Source organism: Poecilia mexicana, unplaced genomic scaffold, assembly GCF_051168715.1.
Source record: "Poecilia mexicana isolate PSO_F unplaced genomic scaffold, ASM5116871v1 scaffold_7, whole genome shotgun sequence".
NCBI classification, from domain to species: domain Eukaryota; kingdom Metazoa; phylum Chordata; class Actinopteri; order Cyprinodontiformes; family Poeciliidae; genus Poecilia; species Poecilia mexicana.
Window position 1 is genome coordinate 25990818 of NW_028263376.1, and position 20947 is coordinate 26011764.

At 38.0% G+C, this 20947-nt stretch overlaps 1 protein-coding gene across 1 annotated transcript in view; it reads right to left on the bottom strand.

The window, feature by feature from the left end:
* lgr6 (leucine-rich repeat containing G protein-coupled receptor 6) overlaps positions 1 to 7717 on the bottom strand; it is a 59101-nt gene extending 51384 nt beyond the window's left edge. The window contains exon 1 of the mRNA XM_088007330.1: positions 7640 to 7717. The gene's annotated coding sequence lies outside the window, so the exon portion shown is untranslated. The remainder of the gene's footprint in view (positions 1 to 7639) is intronic.
* Between the last annotated feature and the right edge of the window lie 13230 nt (positions 7718 to 20947).

A 20947-nucleotide genomic window follows, 5' to 3' on the forward strand; every position in this document is an offset into this window, starting at 1 on the left:
ACAATGTGCAAGACGGATTAATAAAAGATGCATCCCGCCAGAGTTAGCTTAAGCGAGTTTCCATCTGTAGTCCCTGAGCAGAAGAGCCAATAATACAGTCTAAAATTATAAAACATACATTAAAAGTCTCCATATGCCCTCCATTACAGCAGTATAAACAGTAAACACCAAACTTCAGTTCTAGAATCACTACAGTCAAGACTACAGAACAAATTTAGTTCTAAAATGAATGTTGCATCTCACTTTTAGTGAGTGGCATACGTAGGGTTAAACATAGAAATGGTAAATAAAGATCCTGTACATAGGATCTCCGTACTGCTTCATTCTTGACACAGGTGGTTCCTATATGTGACAGGAGGTTGCACACCATCCACATAATAATTCTATAGTTTAAAAAAAGACGACCAGTTATGACAATCAGGCAGAGCTTGTATTATTTATTCCCATTTAATTTCTCAGTACTATCATCCTGCAGCTGGTTCATAAAAGTAAAACACCTCAGAATTCCTCCTCATCTCTTCAGTTCTGGTGATGCTTTATGAGGAATTACGTCGTCTTCCATGAGCTAGTATAAACCAAGCGGTTGGCCTCATAAAAGCTGGTGCATTTCTTAGAAAGTCGAAAGCTGGGGCTGAGGTGTACAGGCGGCAGGGGCTTTCATGTTGTAACATCAGTGTGTTGATGGCACACAAGCACAGATGTGAATAGATGAAAAACCAAAACAAGGACGTAACGCGCAAGTTCGTAACTACCAAACTTGTGGAGCTGGGATGCAGGCTTATCAAAAAAATAAAGCCTCACAGCCTAAAATATATGCACTCGTAAAAATTTGTCTTCCCTGTTGCTCTGTCTTTCTCTTAACTTTTCTTCTTTCTCCACAATCCTCTAGCCTGAATAGTTTCTCATTAATTAATTAACATTCCTATGCCACAATGTTTTCTGAGGAGCCTTTGTTATGGCCCCACAAAAACTCTTTCAGAGCAGTTCTTCACAATGTCCCTCTCTCTTACTCACACTCTCTCGTGCTCTCTCTTCTTCCTCCTTTTTCTTCATATCTGTAGTGGAAGTTCTGTCGGTGCTCTAACTGTCAGTTGATTTTTTTTCTTTTCTTTTACCTACTCGTCAAATACACATTATGGTTTCTCTGATCAAAGGCATGTCTAGCAGGATCTTGAAGTTGGCCGATGCACAAGCAGGCACACAGTTTTACCCACTGGCATTAATATGTGTGTACAAACTTTAAAAAAAAAAAAAAAAAAACATGCACATGTTCTTTATACACCTGCAAATTTTTTTCCCTCTTTGGCTTTGCACCTCCAACCTTCTGGCACACTAAAACTCTGTCATCTTTTTTTAAATGCTCTTTGATTATCTGGCCTCAGGGGGCCCCTAAAACACACAGAATGCTCTGTAAAAGAAAACTGCATGTTTGGTCTCCTGCCTGTCTGTGTTTCTCCTTTTTACTGGCTTCTCTTGTTTTCCTGTTTTGATCCTGTCTTTTCAGTTTGCATGGCTCCTCATACAGCTGTGAATGTCAAACAGGATTTGGTCAGATTGAACGTGTTCTTGCAGTTCACGGATGAGTGTGTGCACTCAGAAGGGAGGCACCACAAATCAGTGTAGCAGCAGAATTTATTAATATTTAATCATTTCGACACGAAGGAGTATTGATGGATGAGCACGGAAATTTTTCTTACAAATCACTGTTATAGATTAGATTATATAATGAACAGACGTGACAATTTTTTTCCTGGAAAAGTAGAGTTTTTTTTAAAATTCCCATAAGAAACTGTAATGCAAACTTAACCTGTTGTGTTGTTGACAAATTGTGATTGATGCAGGTCAACATACTAGAGGAGAGCAATGAAGCAGAATCCACGCACAAAAGTGTATTAGTATCTCTTTGCGAAGTTATTTTCTTTTCCCATCGCAAACACTTACAGTGTAATTTGGTATTGGTGACTCTGAAATAGACAAATCATCAGGTTTAACCTGTGGAAGGATGAATAAACAAATACTGAAGAAAGTGAAATCCAAGTATATATACTTTTTTTGCATGTTTGTGATTTGCTGGACTTTGACAGGGTTTTAAACATTTCTTCATACCTTCAGCTGGTCTGTGATGATGCTGAATTCAAACTGTATGAGACAGTCACATATTCACTTGAGAATGATGCGTAACAAGTAAAGGCTTGAGGCAATTGAGAGCATTTATGTTTGCCTCAAATCTTCATGTCAGGAAGTTTGACCAAAGGGTTTCTCTAGATGTTGCTGTCAAAGGCCAAAGTACTTTGGCAGGGTGAATAGGTTCTGCTTTTGTGTAAACAGCACCTATCTTCTGGTTAGGTTGCTTTTTAGCACGTAATGCCATTTTATAATATTTTGTGGTAAGCATCCAGTCAGGCAAAGCATCTTCTCATTACTGACATTATTAATCCTGTGCGTAGCACGTTTTAAATAAACTATGATTGCACACAAACATGCAGAGCTGCAAACCTTTGTAGCAAAGCCTTAATGTGGATTTACCCTACACCGTTTCTCTTTCTCACACTTTATCTCCTTCCTGCGCAAACTATCAAACAGTCTGCATCAGATCAAAGTTAATGCCCTGTCCTCCCCCTTTCCACTGTGCTCCCCAGGCTGTAAACACTATCCAAGCAACAGCAGCCTTGAAGACACAAAGACAAGTAGCTACCCGACACCTGACTCTAACTTGAGAGCACTCAGCATGGTCTACCTGGGAATAAAATAAACTTACCGAGGGCTACCTGAGCTCCTTTCACGGGGAGAACAGAGAAAGTTGCCGCACAATCAGCAAGTACCCCCACTCAAACCACACACACTCCGTATCGCTTTGTTCCTTTGCAACCATGTTCTGGGATGTGCATCATCCACTTGTGTCTCAGCAAGTTACAAACTGAGAATATATTATTGTGACATAGGTGTGTGTATTTCTGCCAATTTAAAGTTTTCTGTATCTGTACCTGCCTCTAAATGTATTTATGCACACCTGGGATGCAGAGGCAATTGAAGGCTAACTCAGGTATACTCAGCGGAAGCAAGTGAGACGCCATGGGTTGCCGTGGCGGCAACCTAGGTGTGTACTCTGTCTTTTCATGTGAAAGCACCTGAAAGCCAACAAAAGATCCCTCTCCTTCCCCCCATTTCTCCCCTCCTCCCTTCCTTTCTGCATCTCACAGCACAAAAGACAGGAATGAATGAAAGGACAGGAGAGGAAGGGGGATGAGGTAAGAGTTTGAAGAGAAGAGGGTGGAGCAAAAGAGCTTCTCAAACCTTTTACAGGACATATCACCTGAGAAATGGATTACCATTGTTGGCTCTACGCTTGTGACTGACATAAAAAGGTCTTTGAGGAGACTTCCGATGATATCATGGATGGAAAGCCAGCCAAGCTTATCAGCTCTTGATAATACGCCGTAAGTTTCCCTGAAATCAAACAAGAATACACAACTGGTGTAATGTTGATGTGGGCAGCAGAAGTGGCAGAGGTGGAAATTTTAAGAGTGAGATGCAAGATGAAGAAGACATAAACGGGAAACACGAGGACCACTGCATTCAGATGATGGCAATGAAAACCAGTCCAGATTATGCAATAAGCAAGGAAATAAAGCAACTGCAAAAATAGAAGCTCTTCAAGGAGTTCAAGGAATTCTTTTCAGAGCATCAGCATTACTGTACCAAAATAAATTAGATGTAGACTCGACTGGAGTAACTGGAGGAGTGGGGAATGGAGACTAATGCAGCTCTCTCTATGTTCCTGCCACAACATTTGGTCAGAGGAAAGGCTGCTCGCTGCGTTGGATTGGCAGTGCCAGGATCCCTTACAGTGGAGCAATTGAGCAGCAGAATCATATGTCAAAAAATATGCTTTAAGAATTCTGCTGATCTTTGGAATAAACCTTAATAATCACACGGTACAAAACTGACACACTAGCAGGATTGTTTCACGATTGTTTACGTGTCTGTTAATCTGGGCAAACTCCCATAATGGAAAATTGATTAATGTAGACATTTTTTTTATAATTCTTTACTATGTTGGGCTTATTTTGAATGACATTTTTTGCTATTATAAGTCTGATTGTCAGCACTGAATTAATACCCTCATTTAGAAGAAGGATTACCCTGCAATCTTCCAAAAGGATCAAAGCAGAGTAGAGAAGCAAGCATGTTTTGGCTTCGTTTGTTCTTGCTTTAGTTCTGTTTGTAATAGTTTTCACATCTGCTCACAGGGCTTCTACGGTCTTTTGATCATTTGTGAATCCCAGTAGAGTAAAATCAGCATCATTGAATACAAATGTCTTAAATTATCCCAAGTAATTAAGGTAATATCCAAAATTATAAAAGAAAATTAAAGCTGCAAGCAGCGTATGGCCCTCGCAGCTCAGCGATGCTCCAGCCTCGTGGCGACCGCGGCCCTTGCGCAGTTCTCACACTCGTCCACTAGGCGATGTGCATCGATGCGTCCAGCAGCGCTCCCCGATGACACACGAAAAATTTGGTGCAGATCGGCTGCTGTAGTGAGGAGATATAGCTGATGGAACAACCTTCCATCATATAACCCCTTCTAAAGAAGTGGTTACATGTTTTACAGTCATCTGAAGTCATCTCAGTGGTTTCCAGGCAGCCATCAATTGCCTCTAAGAATAAGCTAAAGTGACCTCTCTTATGGAAGTTGGTCCACATGGGAGGGCGAGCTGATGGAATAACCTTCCATCAGCTATGGAAGGTTCGCAGTAGAGTCGAATTACAATTTAATGCTATTGGGGTTTTTCGAGGTTCACAAAAGTCAATCATAAAAAGTTTGGTGCAAATCGGATGATGCATGTATGATTTAGACATTTTGACTTGCTTGTATCCAATGTTTCTTGTGTTTGAAGCTTGTGATATTAACACGTGACCACAACTTTTACATATTTAATATCTTCCACACTTTATATGAAGTGTAATTTGTTATGTGACTTTATTTATAACAGGTGTATTGAAAAAGAACAGTTCAGATTTGACAAAATAAGTCCAAAAAAAAAAATCTAATATTACAGTGAAAATTGATCCCTACAAAATAATGACATAAAGAGGCACTTAATTCCGACCGGACTCGAACAGTCGTAGCACACCCACTACAGGATAATTGGTTACGATTATCGCAAGTGACAATCTTAGAACGCCGAATGCAAAACCAGGGCAAAAAGACTTGTAGTGTGAACTGGGCGTTAGGAGTTATGCTTAGCACAGCATTGGAACAATTTATATACTCGACAAAACCACAAGAATATCACTTACTTCATCTGAATATTTTTTTAAATGAAAAGCTATAGATGTATGCGCTAATCCTTTTATTAGAATATCATACAAACGTGTTTGTAAGAATACAACAGTATCAGACAGCAGAAACAGGTTTATATTAGAATTAAATTAAACACAGACATCTACAAATACAGATCACCGCAACTCTTTTTTGCACATTAATCCATTCTGACAGACTTTATCAGATGCAGCGCAGCCACAATGTGTCCACCGAACTGAAATAATATATGCTTAATATACACTAATATTATACCCTATTACACAGCTTCAATCCCACGTAGTATCACTACCAACATCTATTTAGCAAGGTTTAATTTAAAAAAAAAACTAAAATAAAACAATTTTCACACAGACTTGACGCATCTGCCAATTTTGGTGAATTTGTGAATATGATAAAGCCTCCAAAAAGCCAATTCATTTGACAGAAGCATAATAATAAACACTATGATTACAATAGGAATTTGCAGCGCTTAGCTGCTCGGGTCTAATTATTCAAGCCATATCCCTCTAGGAAATCCACCTTTCTTCTCAGTTGTATGTTAAGGATTGGTGGATATGTTTGAGCTCATAGCTTTAGGAACTTAATTATTACCCTAAATGTCAAACTTAACGCCCCTAACAACAAAAGGAGCTAATTCTCAAAGCCAGTAGTTGGTCCCTATTCCTTTTGTTATTAGTTGTGTCAGTGTTTGATCTAAGATGGGAAAACTCAGTCTATTCTTGGATTGGTCATTTATTTAATAATATGGTAAATATAGAGTAGAAGATTGGAAGAACTGGAACAATTGATTTGTGTGATTATTGTGTCGTCTTTATTAATATTCATTTACCAAATGTTTCAGGATTCTAATCATGCCTATGCTTCGAACACAACATAAAATGCTAATGCACACATAGGCAAAGATCTCGCATAACTGCGTTCAGGTCTGCAGACACAAAACTCAAAGGGGAAGAGAGGTGAGGTTCATAAACCTGGGAACACCATCCCAACTGTGAAGTATGGAGGTGACTTCACCATGTTGCGTGGGCGATTTGCTGCAGAAGGGAGTGTTGCATCTCAAAAAAAAATCAATGGTGCCATGAGGAAAGAACATTATGTGTAAATAATAATGTATCATCTTAAGACATCATCTAGGAAGCTAGAGTGTGGGCACAAATGATTCTTCCAAATGGTAAAAGGCCTGCACAGCGCTCTATCAAATTCAGAGGATCCCAGAGCGCTTCGCACTGCATTGAGTCATTCACACATTCAGTACCAGGTACTGGATCGTAGCATCAGCTGTCCTGGACAGTCTGACAGAGTTGAGGCACCCACGCACTGACCACCACCAGCAGGCAAGTTTGGTTAAGTGAAAGGACACAGTGAAAGAGACGGACAGAGCAGGTGACCAAACCGGCAACCTACCAATTATGGGACAAACTCCAAATAATACCACCAAATTAGTTACAGCATGGTTTAAGACCACAAAGGCAACGTGTAAGAGCGGTCATCTCCAAGACCAGATCTCAGTGTCACAAAAGAAATTATCAGCAGTGCTTAAAAAATGTGTGTAACCAAGATGGCCTACAAACTTGATTAATTTACACCGCATGTGACTAGAGAAATTGGTCAAAATGCCAGCAAAAATATTGCAATAACATCTAGAATATACCAAATCATTCATTTTGAAAAGCAAAGCTAAGAAATAACATAGATACACATGCATAAAGATTTCTGATTCTATTATGTAGAATTTACTTTTGTGTAGCTTTATATCATGACAGTGTGATTCCATCACACTATGTTGCTTTGTTTCTTTCATGCATGTTTGATAAATTCTTTCATCTCCTGTGGCAATCATTTGAGGGTACCTGAATGCTTGTGTTACACAGCAGAAAATGATGGGCCTTCTGGTGTAGCATATTAAGTTCAAACTGTGAACAGACAGCACAGCGGTTATTGTAGCTGCTCCTAATATCTGCTCAGCAATGGCGGACTTCTTCATCCTGCCAGACAGTCAACCGCTAAACACAATAATCAAAGAGCGGCACAACAGTAAACACACATACTCACTACTGACGTCACCATACATCTACTCCAACATAACTTTAAATACATATATTTAGAAAATATTTTGCGGCCATATTACAGCCGACCAACCGAGCACACACGAGCGCGAGCCATTAGCATCATTACTTTAGCCTGGTGCTAACTCCGGCTTCACATTCAGTTCGGCAGTTCAGTTCTGTTGAAGCACTTTTTTTTCTGCCAGACGGTACTTATCAGAGGCTACTAGCGTTATAATCTATATATATTATTTACGACTCAGCTTACCTGTGAACAGAAAGCACAGCGGTTATTGTAGCTGCTCCTAATATCTGTTGTAAACTGTTTTCTCAGCAATGGCGGACTTCTTCATCCTGCCAGAGCGTCAACCGTTGTTGGATACGGCGCTGAGCGCCCTCTGATGGCGAAATTCGTACATTGTTAGATATAATAAATTCTAACGCTAGTTAGAAACGCTAGTTTCTGGCGTTTTATCTTTAGCATAAAAATAAAATGGGGGGCTATTATTTTCATGCCTTGTTCTCTTTCATAGTACCACACTTGTTCTCACCAAGAGCCATCTATTCCACGCAGCTTTCCTCCTCGGAGCTGCAGTCTCTTCCGCCTCACGAAGCACCCATGCCCTGAACCTTCCCTTGCTCCTTCAGCCTTGTGTTGCAGCAATCAGCAAACATCTGCTGAAACTGTGCATCTGCTGAGCTTATCATAATTGTAAATTACTGCAGCAAAATAGAGAAAAAAAAAACAACAACCTTGCAGCAATTTTCTATCGGCCTCCTATCAGCTTGTTTTCCAAGGCTTGATCGCAGAGCAATTGGAAACTCTTGATAGAGATAAAGAGTTTATGATTTAATTCCTCTCTCTTTTTTCATATGCAAATGGAGAGATGGCTACAAATAAGATTGATATTACTTCGTAGTAAGTTGGTATTTGCTTTGATTTGATCAGTTTTTCATTTATTGTGCAATAGCTAAAACGGAACATGAGAGGGAGCTCCTTCCTCATTACTAAGTGGAATCCCTATAGAAAAGCAAAGATTTCCTCTAAAATCTCCCTACCTGGTATTTCTGGGTATGAAAATAGACACTTAGCTATATATTTTTATTCAAGCCCAAGCTTGTTGGGTAGTTAAATAATTTTGGAAAGCTTTCAAAGCATGAGGTGAATCATTCTAAAGACTCTTTGTCTGCTTCTCACTTTCATGCAGCAAACAAAAATGAAACATAGCCATCTTGGCATTTGATCTTGGCTTTGCTTAGTTTCTCTGCACACAGCACAAGGGTTAGAAAAAAAAAGCTGACTAAAACAGGCAGGTCTACACATGAACAGCAGCAAATCAAGAGATGTAACACTTTGTTTGTTGCTATTCTGAGCAGAGCTACTGGCACTGCAATCACAGCGATGTATTTTTGGGTGAGTGTGATGGTGTGTATGCGTGTATGTGTAATTGTTACACTTGGTTCTGTCTCCATAAAAAGCTGATTGGTCTTGGAAAGCAGTTCAACTCTGTAGCCACGACTAACTGGTCATGTCAGTGTGTGTGTGTGTGTGTGTGTGTGTGTGTGTGTGTGTGTGTGTGTGTGTGTGTGTGTGTGTGTGTGTGTGTGTGTGTAGATGAGCACTTTTTTCTTCTTAACTGCAGGATCTCATTGATGTGTGCGTGTGTGAACTATTTTCAGATTACGAATAATGCTGTTTGTTCCCTTCTTGTTGTCATGCTCAGGTCTACAAGATTTCAGCTGTTTGGCTGTAGGAGGAGACAGATGTGGAATGTTAGCCATGATGGAAAGCACTGCGCTGTCTCCCCAAAATCTCCTTCATGCAGGACTTAGATAAGACAGCCAGCCGATTATTGTGGGTAAACACACCAGAATATCAGCCAGCTCTAAACTAAATATAGTGGCAGTTGCTAAATTACAGTTCGTAAATCCTGCGCAAACTCTACCTTATCATCACTACAATCATGAATACAATTATAGTATAAATCATCCAGGGCTGCTGCGTGAATCGCTCCTGATTGAAGTTAGTTTTGAATGCAGTGATAAAATATTGCCATCTACTGGCCAGCGTGAAAACAGCAGGACCGCTGCAGACAAAAAAAAAAAAAAAAAAAAAAAAAAAAAAACCAGGCAATGCTGCGAGTACATCTTTGAGGCTCTGTGCACTTTCTACTTAAAATGGTTAGATGACCAATAAGCATGTAAAACGCTCAAAATGTTGTTCATGACAGGAAAAATAACTACATTAGTCCATTTTTCATATAACAGGCGTTCTAATATGAAGCAAATAAGTGGAGAATCAAAAAAAAAGAGTGTCAAAAGAGCTTTGACTAAATATTGTTTTTGAGAAATTAGCATTTTATTCGCTCTAAGGAGACTTGGGACACTCACTGCCTGCTTTTGTTGGTGCTACTTTTTAGTGGCTTACCATATCAGCCAATCACATGAGAGCAACTCAAATGATTTAAGCAGTTAGACATCAAAAAGACAACTTACAGAAGTTGTACAATGTCCACATTGCTATTATGTAAATGTGGGCCAAAATCCAAGAGAATTGTCCCCAGTAGTTGTCAACTATGCTATGTGAATTAACTCAACTTTGAAGCTGAACTATCACATCCAAGTCTTGGTTGTGTTTTTTTTTTTTTTTTCTTCAAACTGGATCTCTTTCCAAAATCCATTTTTCTGACTGATTCTTGTGATGCTTTAAAAAATATCTCAGTCTGTCAAAAATAACAAAAGAGACACATAAGCACTTTGTATTGCCTTGTTGCTGAAAATGTGCTATATAAATAAAATTACCTTTACCTTTATTTGAGAAACAAACAAAAAAATAGCAGAAACAAAAATTTATTTCTTTAGGGGAGAGCTTTCCAATTATTTCAAACACACAAAGCATACTTTAAAATTATCACTTTCCTATGAAAATCCATAAAGCGTTATTTTGGCAAAAGAAAAAAAAGAAGAAAGAAAGAAAAAGTCACCACCTCTTTTTGTCAAAAGATGCCTGAGGCAATACAAAAAAAAAACATCAAAAATATCTCTTTTAGCAAAAATGACTTAGACCATTATTCTTGTAAGTTGACAATTTGTCTTTATGGATTTTGATTTAGGAATTAAAAATATTAACATCAGCATGAAGGCCAATGGTCTTCATAATTTGTTAAAACACTTTCTACTGTCACAGCTAGTACATGTCACAATAATTCTTCTGCTGCCCACTCAGCACAAATCTCAGACCACATTAACCAAATTGCATGGACTTAACAAAGCAAACCACCCTGTTCTTCATTCCTTTGACCTCACTCTGGCTTGTGAGCATTTCACCAGACGGGAAGTGACATCTCTGCAGCCGCTCTGACGATGTCATGGTTTTTCGGTGGAAAGAGGAAGCCCGTCACCTGCCATACCAGAGCATCTCTTAGAACGCGCACAAGCTGACGCACTTATCCCTGCTTCCCTGGGCACTCCTGAACCTGAAGAAATCACAGCAGCAGAAAAACCCAAAAGAATGTAGTTCCCATGGATTACTGCAGTGCTGTGTTGTGATATGTCCTCTTTGGAATTTCTTGTTGCAGCGTTATGTTCATATTCTCAGAATGCATTAAAAAAATTGGGTTCTTTGGGAGGGGGAAGAGGGGGTTTCTGCAGAGGTAGGTTCTCAGATTAAGTCAGAGGCACTTGCTTTAATGCTTTCAGTGTATCTGGGAGCAGCAAATATAATGTACTGAAACAAGTAGTGGAAAGAGAATTTATAATCCTTAAGCAGAACATTAGTCTCGTACGACTAAAAACTTAGTTTAGTGAAATAGGCCTCTTTCATCATCATTATCTGTGGCAAGTCTCGGCTTGCCAACATTTTCAGTACAAAGCTGTGTGGCATTGTGAACAGTATGCTGCACGCCCTGACTCTGCAAATGTGCTGATGCAAGCACTGGCTCGAATGTGCACATAGTTGCCTGCAGGGATGTAAACTGTAGAACTAATTCAGCACATACGTCTTCAGTTAAAAAAAAAAAAAAGAGGTATAACCACCAGGTCAAATCACTCCTAAAAACAGATGTGTATTCAAAGACTTCTGATCAGCAGTCATAGTCACATTATTCAGGAATAGACAGTTATCTTTATGAACTTCCTCAGAGATGCAAAAGTGAAATTGGCAATGAGTATATCTTACTCTGAAAATCAAAGGAACTCCAGTTAAACATAACCCAGGAGTTTTGCAAGTCTGCATAGAAGTCATTAAATATTTATTTTTCAGTTAGTAATCCATCTGTTTACTCAGTGTTGCTGTTGGAATAATTGTACGTACAGCTTATATGTAGAGTGCCATATTTTTTTTTTAAAGAAATTGGTTTGGAGTTTAGCAAATGTTTTGCTTTTTTTTTTTTTTTTTTTTTTTTTGGCCTGATTCAATAATCAGGCAATTACAAACCCAACCCTGCTAAGCTCTGGTTGTGCTGTTCACTATAGTTCCTATAATCAGACAAAGCCTAACTTGTACATTGAATAATCATTTGATCAGATGATTATTTTTTTTTATTGGTTATTTGCAGACAAGACAACCAAATAGAAGGGGTGTCAACATTTGAAGCAACTTCTGAAAAATCTGTAGCCTATGCCAATTTCTCTCACTTGGTCAACAAAAAGACAACAAAGCAAAACTCTCAAAAAGACATTGTGGTTGAGCCGTGACCAACGCCAGAAACAAAATGTCAACTTCTGAAAAGGAGCAGCTGGACTGCTGAGAGCAGAGCAGGTATGAGTTACAGAAAAGAAAAAGTGAGCAACATAGCCGTATCTTATATCATCACCAATGTTTATTCTTAACCAGCATTTTTGATCCAACGTTGCACAATTTATTCATTCAAAGCGTGACGGGTCATTGGGGTAAGGTTCATATTTGTGACCATCGCAACTTTGAGTTTCGCCGACTGCTTTGTTTTTTTTTTTCTTAAGAGCAATAAAACTTGAAATGATTTTTTTTTTTTTTAGTTCAAAATCACAACAGTTCCCAATGATTGGTGGACTTTATTATAATTACAGATAAAAATGACAAAACAAAATAAAAAAATAAATCTTTTTGGCTTCAGATCTCTAAGCCCAAGCAATCAAATGCTGCTTTGTAAATACAAAATTACCCATTACCAATAAAAAGCTATTATCTTTACAATAACTGGTGTTAAATTCTGTTTTTAAATGTAAACAAAGCATTTAAACTGTTTATTTTTTTAACTAGCAGTGGCCTTTGTGATGCAAAAGTAACTTTTCATGTCATAACAGCTTCTGAAGTTTACAAACGTCACCAATAAGAGTTTATTACTATTATCACAAGACGACTGATTTTTATGAATGTCATTATTATTTTTTCCTGTCCTAATAAATTGTTTTCCTATTATATCATCATTGACACAACATTGCCTGTCCCTGATTCAAGCACTCTGGAGGTGAACTGAGACCATCTCTTTATTGCTATAGATTTTGAACTTTATCTTCAAGTTCAAATTTGCTTATACAGCACATTTAAAAACAACTGGAACAAAGTGCTCTAGATACAGTAGAAAAACAGCATCAAAGCACAAAAGTGAATGTAATAATAAAAAGGCAATACAAACGATATCTCACTAATAATATCTCATGCCATATTAAAAACTTGTAAGCTTTTAATATGTGATTAATATGATTCAACAGCTCGAAAACAAGAAAATGGAAAAACAAATCGCTCTTTTTTTTTAAAGGAAAACTTTAAGAAGAATAAATAAAATGACCAAAATTTATGCCGTTTGGATCAACATAATCAAAGTTGTACAAAAATAAAATTTTAAATAAAAAAAAAAAATCCAGGAAGAGAAAACTGTTATCAGTTTGGCAGAAAAGGTTTTTCTGCTTTGTTATAAGTTCATGACATTTTCGTTTACATTTGCTTTTGGTTCTCTTCTATTGACAGAACACATTTGAAAGCAGCCGACACTGACCAAATGGCTGCAGATAAAATCAGCAAAACACATAAGAGTAAGAAAAATATGAATGCAATCAATAAACAAAATAATATATAAGATTTCTAGACACTTATAACAATGGGGGAAACATCTATTATAAAGCTAAATTAAAAGCCATTATTTACAGATGTTTTCTGAGACGAGATTTGATCGTTTGCCTGTTATTCAGGGTTAATCAGCTCCATAATTGAGGTTCTACAGATTCAAAGGCAATTTACAGACACATATTTGCCCATGAATGGCCTTATAAGTAATATCTTAAAATCAGTCCCAAAATGAAAGGGAAACCAGTGCAAATACTAAGCAAACATAATTGTGTTTTGAGTCGCGGGACTCAGGACCGGCTGGAGCCAGGAAACTAAACGTTAACTCTTAACACGTTCATGAAAATTTACACAGTCCCAAATTGGGACGAAATAAAAACATGGATTACATTTTTAACAAACAGGAAAGATCAAAAAGTGTTTCCCTTAATAAAAGTTTATAATTTTTGTTACATCAAATCATGATTAAAATCAGGATGTAAGTCTGATAAAAAAAAAAAAACAGAGTCAAAGCTACCTAAATCTTTTTTTTTGTTCATTAGATTTAAAGAGAATAGGCAGTTAATTATCACATAACGCGCAGTGATCCTGTTATTTATAAAGAAGCCATTTCCTCTGTAATATGAACGCTCACTAACTGGGCCCATCGCCTTCTACAAGAGTCATTCACAACACAGCGGACAGATGTTACATGAGAGTTTGTTGCTATTGAAGCGAAAAGCGTGGTGAGAAAGAGAGCTATTGTTTTTTCCTCCGGTCCATCCTCATGACAGCTGTGGAGTGGAGGTGTGGGTCTGCAGCCAGGGGGATTCTCCATCGCACGGCGCGGCCTGCGTTCACAGACAAATATGCAGTGTGATATCAATGTGTGGGCTTTCTTCTCCGGAAAAAAAAAAGACTGGTTCAGATTAACTCATCAAACACCCTGAAGCCTTCATTGTGTTTTTCTGTTTTGCTTTTTTTGCATAAAAAAAAAAAATCAGAAATGTTTTATTTCATCCTCGGAGCTCAGATAAAACTGAACTGTCGGCTTATCTCACTGTGAAAACAGATGATTTATGTACAGTCCTCACACTCGAGTTTATGTGTCGCTCCGATAAGGCTGGTAGGCCTGTGTTCATGTCTGCGTGCTTTATGAGTGTTTATTGAGACCACAGCTTGCCGGACTGCCTACTGGAGGACACAAACAATATTCCGTGGGAATGCAGTGTCCCACCAGTTCCCAGTCCCATTCCTTATCTCCAAGCATTCCCACATGAGCAATGTATATTATCTTCAAAAGGCAGGAGCATTTCGACTTGTCGGCTGCTTATAACCATGTGCAAATGGAATGTCTTTTGTGCCTCCGCTGCAAGGTTGTTAAACTTGCATACAGTTAGATGGCATTGTTGCAAAGATGACTGCTGCTGCAAAAAACAAAAAAAAAGAATATGCTGCTCTTGTGAGCCAAGAATTAAAAAGAAAAAAAAGACAGGAAGCAGAGCCAGAGGGAAAAAAACAAAAAAGGTGTGTTAGACTGATAGAGTGTTGGAGAAGGTGGAGACAGCAGCATCAACCTCAGGTTTTGCATATTTTCCCAGCGTCTTTGATACTCAGATCATTTCCCAACATGAAGTGCAACTGTCTCCTCACCTGCCAGACTGCCTCTCCTAACTCACCTGGCCTGGGAGGCAGGCCCTACTTGTGGGTGTGGACATGAAACAGTTAAAAAACAGTTACACGCCACAGACACTTTAAATGATCTTTTTAACTAACACATCTGTTGCATCCAAACAGTTATTACTCATAGAATGCCAGGAAAATGCGTCACCCCTTAATGCTTTTTAAAAAAAAATGTTTTTGCAAATGTTGATTTCACTTATTAAAGGAAATGAACGATCCAAACCAGCCTGGTGCTGTGTCACCAGGCTGAATCAATGAGACCCCCGAACTTGATGGTGTCAGTGTGGCTATTTGGAGGTGCTACTGATGGAACCGTTACTTCTGACACCAAGAAACCCTGAAGAAGAATTTCCGGCCATCTGTGTGTGAGGTGCAGCTGGGTTATGCAGTTGGACAATTATCCAAAACACAAAAAGATAAGGTTTTGAAGTAGCCTAATCAAAGTCCAGGCCTAAATATCACTGGGTTGCTGTGATACTTTATGCTTGAAAACTCTCCAGAAATAAAGAAAAGTGGGCAAAGATTTCAGCAGAGCGACGTAGAAAACTAACTTTCGGTTATCACCATCTGTTGTTGTCACAGACAAGGGTGGCACAACCAAGTATTAGATTTTCACATCAGAGTCATGTTGATTTATTTAGCTATTTCCACTTGTCAAAACAGTTGTTTTTAAACTGTAGCAAAAAGAAAAGAAAGAAAAAGAAAAACAAGACATCTGTAAGGAAGCAAATACTTTTACATTTAGTTTCAATTAAATCCATGATGGGAACCGGCCCCGGAGACTGTATAAGTCTAGTTAGTCCACCTAGAGAAGTGTTTCTGTTCATAGAAAGACTCCCTTTAGGAACAAACAAGTCTGGCACTTATCACTTGACACACACAAACACACTCTCTGCTTCTGAGTGAGCGTTGGGGGAATTCCCGCTAACCTGCATGTGTACAGGTGATTTGCGTATATTCACTAATCTGGGGGGGTTTAGCTTTAACTGTAAATCCGCCAACACCTGGACAGATGTATAAACACAAAGACCCTTGCTCATCAGCAACTGATGGTGGGCCTGATAAGATGCAACGCAATCATCTTAATTGCTTCGGAGCTGACACACTCATGAGTGTGTGTAGGTTTCTGAATCAGTTTTACAAGTCACCTGCAACACGGAGACCGTTGAATGTCATGAGTGACTCAGAGACGCTTTTTTTTGTTGTTTTTTAATTTCCCTCACACACCCATATGGACATTATCACACATGCCCAGCAACAAGCAATGAATACACGTTGATTGAGGTCAACTACAGAATTGTTTGTTTTGCGCAGCTTGTGGACAGAAAGTTACTGAACAATAACTTTTGTCTCTTTCCAGTTGCCCCTACAAGCCAGACATTCCTTAAACTAGTTAATAATTGAAGATGCTACTGTCTGTTCATTAATATGTTAAATATTTTTGAGTTTCTGGATACCCAACCCTTTCAAGGACACAAACCAAGAAAGTGAAACTCTGCGTTGGTGTGTTTATAGGTGCATTTCAGACTGCAAGCGTCCAGAGCCTGTCTGGCCTTATCACCTTGTGCGAATACTCCAGGTGCGAGCAGAGCAATAGGAATCCTAACCGTCGTCTATCTGACTGAAAGCCCAGGGTTTTTCCAAACACGTTTATCAAGTCTCCCTTATTCACCTCCTGGTGTTTTCTTAAAGAGGTCTTTTGGGTATTTTATTTTGAAAAAATAAAAATGAAAAAATTCTAAAATTTAAAAATAAAATTTGTAGTTAAATACATTTTTAAGTCAAAAAGTAAAAAAAAAAAAAAATCAGCTAGGAGACCGAGAACCTTTTACAACATGAAGAAAACACTCAAATGTTTCCTCATTGCCTATGTGTTTTATTGTGACAGTGGACGTTAAAAACAATGTTACACGTCATTTTTGGGGAATCTGGGGGCCAGTTAGAGGAACATTATCTCTGTAACCCATAAACATAATTTATCATCTCAAGTACCTGTAGAATGAAATATTTCCCTGAAAAAAGTTTTGTGAGCTCAGTTCATCCATAAAAAAAAATAATAAAAAAAAGGAAAAACGTTAAGTCAGGAAGATTGTTGGAGCATTCCTAGAACAGAATTACGAATGCTGCCACAATGATATTGCTCATTACTTTAATTGTTGATGAATGCGATTGAAGATTGCCGTGATCTTTATCTTCTTTTCACAAGAAGAAATGAATATGATGTTCTCACACGAATTGAGGTGAAACTTAAAAAAAAAAACCTCTTAGATCTTGTATGTTCTTCAAATGTAGTGAAATACCTTTCAAAACCTAAATAGTTACAGATTTATGTTTGGACACGAGACCTAATTTTGCAACCTCAGAAATGTTTTTTTTTTTTAATCTTTAAAATGGATGGATTTATCATAGAGATTATATAAAAATAACAAAGCTGCTGTTATGTCCGTGCCACAGTCTTGACAACGTCAGCTCATAAAAACAAATTATGATCCTGATTGCAGCGTGATGCAGGGTGGGTTAATAATAAACCTAATAAAAAGGTGGCTGTTTATTTTTTGTGTGACGCTTTTATTAGTGCTAAATAATCTCCTGCCACAGGGACAAACCTGAAACATGTTGCATGTACTTATACATTGTTTGCATGCATGCACACCCTATCCCTGAGGGTTTAAACAGTCGTACTTGCTCTTCTGTACGTTAGGTGTGAGCATTTTCACTTGTTCCTGGATCATTTTGACTGTAAAACTCATCAGTAGTGAGTTCCAAGGTTATGCATAGCCTAGTAGTAACCATCCCCTTGCATTACACTGTACTTCGTATTGAGGGTCTGGCCTCTCAGCTGTTGAGAAATTCATCAGCGTGGATTGCGTCGAGGTTTTAAATTGGACCCAATCGCTTGGCCAGGTAAAAAAAAAAAAATCTACCAGAGATAATCTGAGTCAAGGGGAGAAAGCCCAGATTGTGACGGAAGCACAGGAAGGCAATGGTCAGGCTACACAAAGTGATAAATGAGAAAAAAATATATTACAAATTTGGAATAATCAATAACCAGAAGCTAAGTTTACGCAGCTACCGATCCGGGATAAACCATCATGCCACAGAGAACATCAGCGGTGTTCTTTGAGTAAAAAAAGGACCAATATTTATGTTCGGTGTTTGAACAGCTTAAGATAAGAGTGAGCACATAGCTACACTTTTGGTCAGAAGTATATATTCACTAACCTTGAGCATGAACCTAATTTATTTTGTGCTTTAGCTGACTTATTTGAAGTAATGCATTCTGCACAGGATTCAAACTGAACAAAAAAAAGTCATATAATCCATTTTGAGAATTGTTACCAAGCAAGCCTTGACAATAGCTTGTGGCATATTTGTAATATTTGAATACTATCTTCATTCGAAATGTCACATTTCATTACAATTATTTGGTCTAAATTCACAGACCTGGATTTTATGCATAGTACTTAAAATGAATGCCAAGAATCGGTGAATATGTTTGACACTAACCTTCCAAAAGCAGCTTTCACATGTGACAGAATCGTTCAGTAATAGAGAGCTTGTGGCATTCCTCTCTTTGGAAGAAAGCAATCCAGAAAATCCTATTGAAAATTTGTGTACTATGCTTGAAACCCGGATTTGTGTCAAAAAAGCAACCAATCTGAATGATTTCTACTACCTCTGCCAAAAGATACCGAGGCAAGTATATTGAATTTTACCAGAATCCTGTTGATACCTACAAAAGACATGTGGTTGAGGGGCAACTTGCTGGAAAACGTTTAACCAAATATGGATGTATGGAAATATTTGAGCTTGTCTGTGCAATTTTATCGCTGCAACAGTTTTAAGACATGTTTGCACAGCTTTGTTCACTTTGTCTTACTTGACCTCTGCCATCTTTGCTCTGTGTATATCCATGCAGCAATATTTTGCTATATTTGATTTGAAGTTATTAAACCCGTTCCTGCAAACACAGTGCCAGTTTTTATTATGACGAGATAATGGTGCAGGTGTAAAACATAAATGTAATATATTACATGTCATATAATGTCTTACCAATGAGGTCAATTGTCCTGAACTTGGGTTCATTATGACCACGAATTCATCAGTCAGTAGCATTTTAATGATATTTTCCCCTGATTTATTTTATTTGTTCTGGGTTAATCTGTCAACATTTACTCCCTGTGTCCCAGAAAGTGCTTCATGCATGTATTCTGGTTTGTATAATTTCCTGATCCCTCTTGTTTCCATCTGAGGCTTGCCGGTTCATATTACCGTACTTTTTTTTTATTTTTAGATTGTTTTCGGAATCCCGCATGAATGCCATGTATTCAGCCCACATGGAAGATACCAGGAAATTAAGTCTTGTCTGGCTGAATTGAATGATGTGTTTGTAATGTTTTCACTGAGAATAATGCACTCTTTGAAATCAAGGTAAAAAAAAAAAAAAGGTTAGCTATCACAGTTAGCGCATTGAAATTTCAATTTAAAGTAATTTGCTTAAGGATCTTTGTATTGATATTCTTGCAAAACACGAGAAGCAAGTAAAATCCACTGGCGTCTTCATTTGTCATAAATCCAGATTAGCTGGGTCCAACGGCTCAAGTGGGCCCAAATACAGAATTACCATCCTCAAACACATCCAAGTTTAAAACGGCAATAATGGTTCAGTGTCTATGACTCTTAAAGAGAGACTTTAACACTGCAGAAAAAATAACAACTAGGTGCAACCTTTTAACAGAACTGATGAAAGACAATCTGGAACAATCTGTTTGGGTGAGATTATTAGCATAATGGAGCACTAATCTGTAACGATTTTGAAAAAATAAAAAATAAAAAAAATACCATGGAGTCTATTACAAAATACAGGAATCGTTTGTCCTCTGGTAGTCCTCTCCTGACCCAACAGGTTACTTCAGTTTGTTGTGCTAACAAACTTGTTGTTACAGTAAAGAGGAAAAAAAATAACATAGCTGGGGGAATCCCTCAACACGGACAGCCCACAAGGGAAAAAATAAATAAAAATGTTACGCTGCCGTTTTTTTGTAGTGGAATCTACGCCTGTGAACACACACGCACACGCGCACACACATGCGCGTGCACCCGCAAGCACACACTCCGGCATAACATTAAAAAGGGAACAAACCTAACAGAAAGACACAGTGAGGCATACATGCAGTGTAACCTGTGCATGACATCATGTCATGCATCAACCTGTGATGCAATGCTGGTGTCTGTTTGCTTCCCTCCAGTAGTTTACTGATCTTGTTCTGTTTGACAGATGTAGGTGTTTGCAGAACTGAGCAGAGGGGTCAATAAGGTGTCCCCAGATGGCCTCTAAAGCAACTATGCAGCTGTCAGCGTAGCAAATAAATTTCTAAAGAAAATGTTTTCTCCTTAGATTTTGCTCACGTATAATCTTTTATACCATTTTTGTGAAAACAGCCCTGCTATGTCGAATAATGTCCAAACTGCTGCATATTTAACCAGTGAATACTTACTTTAAGCTGATTATATGGGGGTTATTAATGCTAACACCTTAAAGTTCTTTAGTGACATCTGATTAAACAGATATGTCTCTTTCTCATGTTCTTTCTTTTTCTCATATATAACACACCAATATATCATCATAAAACAAAGTGTGGCCATGTTGGCAACTACAGCAGATTTCCCTTACAAACATTTCCTTGTTGTCCCAGATATTAAACAACCAGAAGCTAAAATGTATTCAGAAGCAAAGTGAATTTTTTTTTTTGCCATTAATGTATTCTTTTTTTTTTTTTTTACCATAACAGTTTAATAAATCATTCTTTTTTTTGTTTTGCTTTTAATCTATTAGTATTTTTTAACATGACATTTTAATACAGATTCTAG